Below are 8,283 nucleotides of genomic sequence, written 5' to 3'. Positions count from 1 at the left end.
AATTTGGGTGATTTCTCCAACCAGGATTGTATGTTTGTGAGTATGGGTTATGATTGGGCCTTTGCAAACTGTTTAAAGCATGGGCTTGTTCATGGAGGCATTCCTTGAAAGAAGGCAAAATTGGACAGTCATTGGTTGCATGTTCATTTGTTTCACATATTTGACACACAATGTCTTGAACAGATTTTAATTGACCACTTTTTTTCAATTCTAGTGCCTCGACTTTTCTAGCTAAAGATGTAAACTTGGCTTGGAGGTCATGATCTTCCCTAAGGTTATACATACCTCCACTAGATGTATGAGGTTGGGTTTTACTTGGTGCCTCATAAATGCCTTTAGTGTCCCAATTTTGCGCATTTTCAGCTAGCAAGTCTAAGTACTCCATTGCTTCATTAGGGTCTTTATCTTCAAAAGTTCCATTGCACATCAATTCAACCATTTGCCTATCTATAGGTGTTAATCCTTCATTAAATTGTGAAACCAATCTCCATGTTTCAAAACCATGATGAGGGCAAGTATTAAGCAAGTCTCGATACCTATCCCAACATTGGTAAAATGTTTCACCTGGTTTTTGAGTGAAAGTAGTGATTTGTCTTTTGAAAGAGTTGGTTCTATGAGATGGAAAAAACTTCTTTAAAAATTATTGTTGCATTTCATCCCAAGCACGAATGGATCCTGACCTAAGATTTTGTAGCCATGTTTTAGCTTTATCTTTTAATGAAAAAGGAAAAAGCTTTAATCTAATGGTATTCATGCTACAATTTAAGTCATTATAGGTGTTACAAACTTCTTCAAATTCTCTCAAATGCAAGTATGGATTTTCTAGATCTAAGCCATGAAAAGAAGGTAAAAGTTGAATAATGTCTGGCTTAAAATTAAAATGAGATGCATCAGGAGGGAAAACTATGCATGAGGGTGCACTTGTTCTTGTGGGATTCATGTGGTCTCTAAGTGTCCTAACACGGTTATTCTCATTATTATCATTATGAAGTGACTGGTTATCTTCTTCGGCCATATTTTCTGAAAATGATAAGGATACCCTAGAAAGTCTACCACTTAACGTACGTGACCAAACACTTATGCACGTGTAGAAAGAGAATAAAAGGAACAAGAAAACAAAAGAAAAAGAAACAAAACAAAAGAAACAAAGTTAGATACAAGAAAAGTGAAAAGAAAAAAACAAAATAAATACTAAAATTTGTACAAGAATTTACCTCCCCGGCAACGACGCCAAAAACTTGACACGACCAAAAGATTGATGTCTTCTCCCAAGTGCAGGAGTGTCGAAGTAATAAATAACCCGGCAAGACCGGGGTCGAACCATAGAGAGGTTAATTGTACAAATTATAAATAACAATAATACAACAACAACAACAACAACAACAACAACAATAACAATAACAATAATAATAATACTCAGTAGTGGCGTTGTTATACCTGAGAATGATCTAAAAGATCGGGTCATAGGTTTCTAGCCTATATACTGAGTTTATGAAAAGATGAAAGAGATATATTATATAATATAAACAAAATGTAAATAATAATAATAATAATAATAATAATAGCAATAACAATAACAATAATAACAATAACAATAACAATAATAATAATATTAACAGTGATAATAATAATAACAATAAAAAAAGGAGGAAAAAATTAATGAGAACTTTGAGATGGAAGATTAATGTAAGGATTAAACAATGATAAAAATAAATGTCAAGGTTAGAAGATCCACCAATGGTATTTCAAACAAGTATAGTATAAACTCTTATTATTCAACCGGAAACCACACACAAAGGAGGTTCCAATTGGCCGATTTGTCATTAATAGCTCATTATAAATTATTAACATGATCATATTAATTATCTCATTTACATAACACCAAACTTTTAAATATTATCTGGAATTCATGATGCTAATTGATGTTAACAACAAATCAAGTACCTTTCATAGCCCAGGTGTAGGTAATACCATACGGTTGGGCTATGAGAGTGCCAAGCATTTGTTGTACCAAGTATTATACAACACAAATCTAGATTAACCATTTAACAAGCAAGGTATTAAGAATTAGTAAGATAAAAAGATAAGACATGTTAATATTAAACATTAAGGTTCATGTTGAGTTTATACCATACTTGTTTTTACACCATTAGTGTAACCTTTTCACCTTGACATAATAAACTTAGCCAAACATAATGAAGAAGAGAAACATAAATAAATAAAACAAGAACATAAATAAGATATAAGTTAACTAAGGAAAGGAAAGGAAATGAAAAGCATAAACAAGATATTAATGAAAGCAAAACTTAAGAATTACAAAAAAAATATATAAAGAGAGAAATAAAGAGCATGAACTTGATCTGAACAAATGCCTCCTTTTATAGGCTAAAATTCGGAATTATTGATTTGATGACTAATTGTTGAGTGGGTGGCCAACTTTTGACTTGGTGAAAATCCTTATCTTCTTGTCTTAATAAACAAAAAAATGCTAGCATCAGAACTAGGTCCAGATGTCCAAATGAAAGTTCTAGGAAATTCTCTTAGCTTTCCAGGAAAAAAGAGATGAGGTCATTTGGACTTCTAGAACTCAAGATATGGGCTGAACACTGAACAGTGTCTGGGGCTGCAGGACAGATTCGGACTTCTCCGTTGTTTCTATAATTTGGACTTGAAAACGGCATTCTTAGATCTTGAATTTGTGTAAACATTTGAGGTCATTTGGACATCTAGAACTCGAGATATGACCCAATTACCGAACAGTGTTCCAGTTTGGACTGCACCAACATCTCTTTTCCAAGTTTCACCCTCTCTTTATCTTCACAAATTTCAATAGTTGAATTCATCAATCAATACTTTGATTTATGTGATAGACCTGCATTTAAGATGAACATTTACCATATATTAGGGTATTTTATAGTATTAGACTTGTTATTATAAAATATGCTTTAGTTAAGGAGTTATTGATACTTTAAGTGCAAAATGATGATATAAAACCTTGATAAATATGCATTTTTAAGTACTAATCAGGGAGCAAGTTCAGTCGCAGATGATTGTTACTCAATATACTAGGAGCGAGGATCAACTTGCAGACTTATTCACCAAAGCCTTGCCCTCTGCCCGCTTTCAATTGCTGCTTTCCAAGCTGGGATCAATCAATCTTTTTGATCCAGCTTGTGGGGGAGTATTGGCAGATATATCTATATGATCTGATATGATCCTTCTTCCCTTTTCTGTCATGATTCTTATTCCTTTTATGAGTTGATTCCAACATTATTCTTAGGAGAAATATCAGGGATGTAACTAGAAATATTCTTGTAATCAATGCACTTTGTGTATATATATGTGATGGAATGTGATACAGAAGAACACAATATAATACAATCTTTCTCTGTTATTCCTTCCGAGTCTTCTTTTCTTCATAAACATTAAAATAAATCCAATTGTATAATATACTAAGATTTTAAAAACTAACACTACATAGAACAAAAAAATAAAGCTCAAGGCCTATTTAGAAAACTAAGTACGAAGGCATACACCCAATCCAAGCACCGTCAAATTAGTTTTTATACAAAGGGATGGGTACCTAAGCTGTACATGACATATAAAAAAAAATAAAACTGAAAGTCCATTATAATTTTATAAATTATTTCAAAAAAAAATATATTGATAAAATAATAAAAATAAAATTTGATAAATAAAATTTTTTATTTGTTTCGATAACAATATTCTATCATTTATGGAGGGATTTTTATCTCTTAAATCACTAAATTTAAATTATAATAGACCGGAAAGATTAATAGATTTAAAAGATTTAGCAAGACTCTTACAAGAGTTGCACAATTTGCCACGTTTGAAGATAGCTGCTACAAGGACATCCCTTCTCTTTGTAGAGAACTGCCACCCAAAATACGTGGTGTGGCTATGCCACCATCACCAATGCCAACTTCAACAAACAATGAAGATAATGGTGGCTTCATGGATATGTCGGTTTTCTATGAGAGCTTTGGGGTTACATACATTATGGTATTGTTGGTGATAGGTGGTTTTGTAGATAAATCTATATTGACAACAAGCTTGGTTTCATTTTATTAAGGTGAGCATTAATAATTAGTATTATTTTTTGGTGAACAATCTTCCCATTTTATCCAAGTTTGGATTTTCATAGCCTTTTATCTTGATGGTACAAAGCCTTGGTGCATCGTTTTGGATTTTAATTTCAAGATTTAAATAAGTTTATATTGATTTTCATTTGAGTTTTGTTTTTGTTTTTAGCTTCTGTGTGATATATAATAATGAAGTTTCTTCACTGATTGCTCTATGATTGGTTTTATAAACTTAGGACTAGTAGTTTCTACGTGAATTAATAAGAGGATGCCTTGGTATTCTGGATTGGGCTTGGCAAACTGCATGTTTAAATAGAATAGATTACTAAAATGGATCGATTTTGATTATGATTTGGTGTGGGAAATTCTCTGCGTACCTACATAGAGCGAGGCTTCTTAAAACTCCAAAAAATATATGTTGCACCCGACATCGCGGCGATCAATTAAAAAATTATCACTCGATTATGGAAAAAAGAACAGAATTTTGGCATTTTGTTTTTTTAGGGAAAATGTCTTGTTTAAGGAGTCGCCACCTAGTATTATGGTCACTAGGAACCCTAACTGGTCAACAGAGATTCTATGGTTCGGGACTGATTATGTAAAAGGGAAGATATTATCACCCCTTAAAAGTCCTGCCTCAGGCAGGCTACATTGCTAGTTTCATCTTAAATTGCTAAATGTTTATTAATTTACACTATGATAATTTGCTTATAATATTCTTGAATTTGGCGCCAGTGAATATTCAACTACGGATACTTCTAACTCTGGTATTGGTAAATATCACGTAGCTATAAAAATAAATTAGATCAATATTTTTTATTCACGACTCTAGCGCCAGTGAATAAATAAATAAAAATAAATTTATTTTTACGCATGCACATATTTTTTTATTTTTCTAGCTAAATAAAATAAAATACAACAAATAAAAATAATATAAATTTAAACCGGCTTTTTTTATTCCTGACTCTGGCGTCAGTGGATAAACCAATAAATTTATATTATTTTTATTTGTGCATACATATTTTTTATTTTTTATTTTTTTCTGCCTTTTTTATTTTTCTGTTTTTTTAGATGAAAGTAAAAAAAAAAATTGCATGACATATTTGCATTTAACAGTAATAGTCCACAGATTGAGCACATCTATAAGAAATACAAACACAAAGGAAAAAGAAATAAAACAAAGTATGAGGGGCTCACAAATAAATCAACGAAGGCCCCAAATATTTTTGGAATTTTTTGCTATCGAAAAATGTATGAAACAGTAACCAATTAATTATTTTAGCAAGGAAGGAAGGAAACTTACCTAGGCGTGCGGCTGCTGGAGGCGAAGTCGAGTGAGACTGAGCTAAAAAAAAGGATTAAAGGGGGGGCAACTAGTATAGGGTTCGCCGCCCCCTTCTTTTTTTATGTTTCTCTTTTTTAGGGTTTCTGGTAATGGCCTCCTCTGGGGTCTCTTCTTTTAGGGTTTTTCCTCTCCTTCCATTCTTTTTTTTTTTTTACATAGACTGGGATCAGTATTTATAGTGCAAGAGTCCCATCACTTGCAAGAAGTAAAGTTTTAATCAAACTCATTCTCTTTTTTGAAGTTCGAATTAGAATCGAATTCGAAAGTAGACAACTATCATTATCTTGAAGGTAAGGATTATCTTGAAGATAAGGATTATTTCGAAGGTAAGGATTATCTCGAAAGTAAGGATTATCTCAAAGATAAGGATAGAATGACAAAAGCACATTATAGTCCTTAATTGTCACGCAAGTTGACAAATCATACTTTTCATCGAAATAAGTCTCTGATCTTTTAATTTTATATTTTAAACCCTGTAAAAATTAAATTAAAAGCCAATGAACCAAAATTGGATTACAACAGTATATATAGGTATGTGCCCAAACCAGTATTGGGCAGATCAAGATAAGTCAGGATTGTCGAGGAAGAGGTTGTTCAGGTTAGTCCGAATAGGATTCTATAATCATTAGTTATATAATCAACCCTAATCAGAATTTCCCAAGCAAGAATTAACTAAAGAATTTAGTTAGTGCTGATGAACAAGAGTAAATGATTTGCTAAAGAGAAAACCATGTATTTAAGGACCATTGCTAAGCTACAGGTTCTGAAGCCACAAACCACTCACACGAACTACTTGCAACATGTCTCATCACATCACGCGGGCCACCCTAAGTACAACAAACAAGGATATGGTCAATCGCACTATTTGAGCATAACGCACCTCCAACACCAATATTACTCAGGATTGTTTGCAAGTCTTCCAATTTCACTGGTTCTGATGAAGAGTTTACATCAGTCATTACTTCTACACCAAGGTCTGGGACAACTAAGTTTCCAGTCCTGAGAGCGATGAGCAAAAATCTCACCAGAACAAAAGAAAATAGCCACGTAATATATACTGGGCCATTTCTTTTTGGTAATAAAAGTGCTCCTTGACCTTTTTGAAGTTATTTTACAATGAATTACAAACATTAATAATGTATATACATGGACAAACACCAAGTTATGATTCTAAATTTCCATATAAAAGATGCCCTAAGTTTTAGAATTTACCCCGAGGGCAAGTCTGTGAAGGGTATAAGGGGATGAAGGATTTGACATGGGCTCAGGTGGGTGAGATGTTTTTGTCTAGAAATGATTTTGGAAAAATTCTTGATATTTCTTCAATAAATAAGATAGGAGTCTTTATCAAGGCAAGAACAAAGGCTCTCCAAGATGATTGACCAGAAGGAGTGAAGGGAGGCTCATTCTGCTCCACTAACTCTTAGTCTCAAAGTGGAAAAAATTATGTAGCTCTATATCCTTACTCTTACTTGCTATATCAACTCCTAGAGTTGAAGTATCATCCTTAAGTATGCTTCTTTGTTATGATAAATATACCTTCATGAGATATTATCTTCAAGCATGTCTTTAAAAACTTGGAAAGGAGTAGAAGCATCAAGCTTTCTTCATCAAAGAACTCTGCTAGGCAACAAGATAAAGCAGCTACGTTGCTAATTAAAAAACTTAACAGTAAAATGTGATTAAAGGATCAATTAATTATTGAAATCAACTTGATAATTTCTTTTGTTATCTAATCAATCAAGCTCATAGTGAATAAGTATATATAAATATATACAATTAAATTAAATAACATATAAGAGAAAAATGGTCGAAAGGTAAAGCTAAAGTGATGCGACGTTGAGCCACTGGTCGATAGTTGTAACGTCAGCTTGTTGGTTCGTCGTTCGTTTCTCGGATTTATTGATCTTTAGGTTGTCTGTTTCTAGAAAAGAAAGAAAAAAATATTTATATTATCAATGCAATGCAATGACTAAATAACATTTAAATATTATCATAGTTTTGTCTTCATACCTAAGGAAGTATACTACGTATTTTTCTCCATTGTTTGAGTTTGAAATTATATCTGTGAACCCATTAATTTATCTAGAAAATTTTCTTTAATTTTAGGTAATTGGATCAATCCTTGAGGTCATCATATCATATGGATATAAATCAATTGTTTTTATTAAAATAATATCATTTTATTTAAAAATAAATTTATAATGTTAATTGAATCATTAAAAACACAACTAGACCAATCAAGTTTTAGCAAGTTAATATTTCTTTTACTATTTTCATATTTAACTTGAAACTGATTCAAATTAAATTTTAAATTACGGGTTTCTTAAATTAACATCTGTTGGGTTAGGTCTAACATATCTAGAAGAATTTATTAAATTTCTCTATAATTAGTCAATCGATGAGGGGATTTAGTTTTAATTGACGGAGAAATTAATTTAAAGATACCATGCAAGATAAAAAAAAAAAAAAAACACATTTAAAGGGAAACGGACCCACCATCAATTATTGTTATTCGTTTAATTATAAATATAAATAGAATGAAGAGAATGATGTTCGATACACTCTTAATATTAATTATAAATATTATCTTATCATAGATAGATGCTGATTTTTAGGGAATGAGGGAGACTCCTTGTATAGTAGAATAACCTTCCATGTATAAGAGGCTTTTTCTGCCGAGTGCAGGGGAGAACATTCTGAAAGTCAATGAATTAATTAACTCTCTTGGCATTCTAGTTTTGGCTTGAATGTATTCACACTGACATCCATAGCAAGAGGTGGAGGCTCCGATATGTTTTTTGTTGGATTTGAGGAAACCTTACCTCTTAAAAA

At 32.0% G+C, this 8,283-nt stretch overlaps 1 non-coding gene across 1 annotated transcript; it reads left to right on the top strand.

Moving 5' to 3' along the window:
* Positions 1 to 497: 497 nt before the first annotated feature.
* LOC118045851 (small nucleolar RNA R71) lies at positions 498 to 606 on the top strand. The gene has a single exon (XR_004687055.1). It is a non-coding gene; the product is annotated as a small nucleolar RNA R71 (small nucleolar RNA).
* Positions 607 to 8,283: the final 7,677 nt, after the last annotated feature.

This window comes from Populus alba, chromosome 3, assembly GCF_005239225.2.
Source record: "Populus alba chromosome 3, ASM523922v2, whole genome shotgun sequence".
Classification (NCBI taxonomy): Eukaryota; Viridiplantae; Streptophyta; class Magnoliopsida; order Malpighiales; family Salicaceae; genus Populus; species Populus alba.
This window is presented reverse-complemented; position numbering and strand designations above follow the sequence as displayed.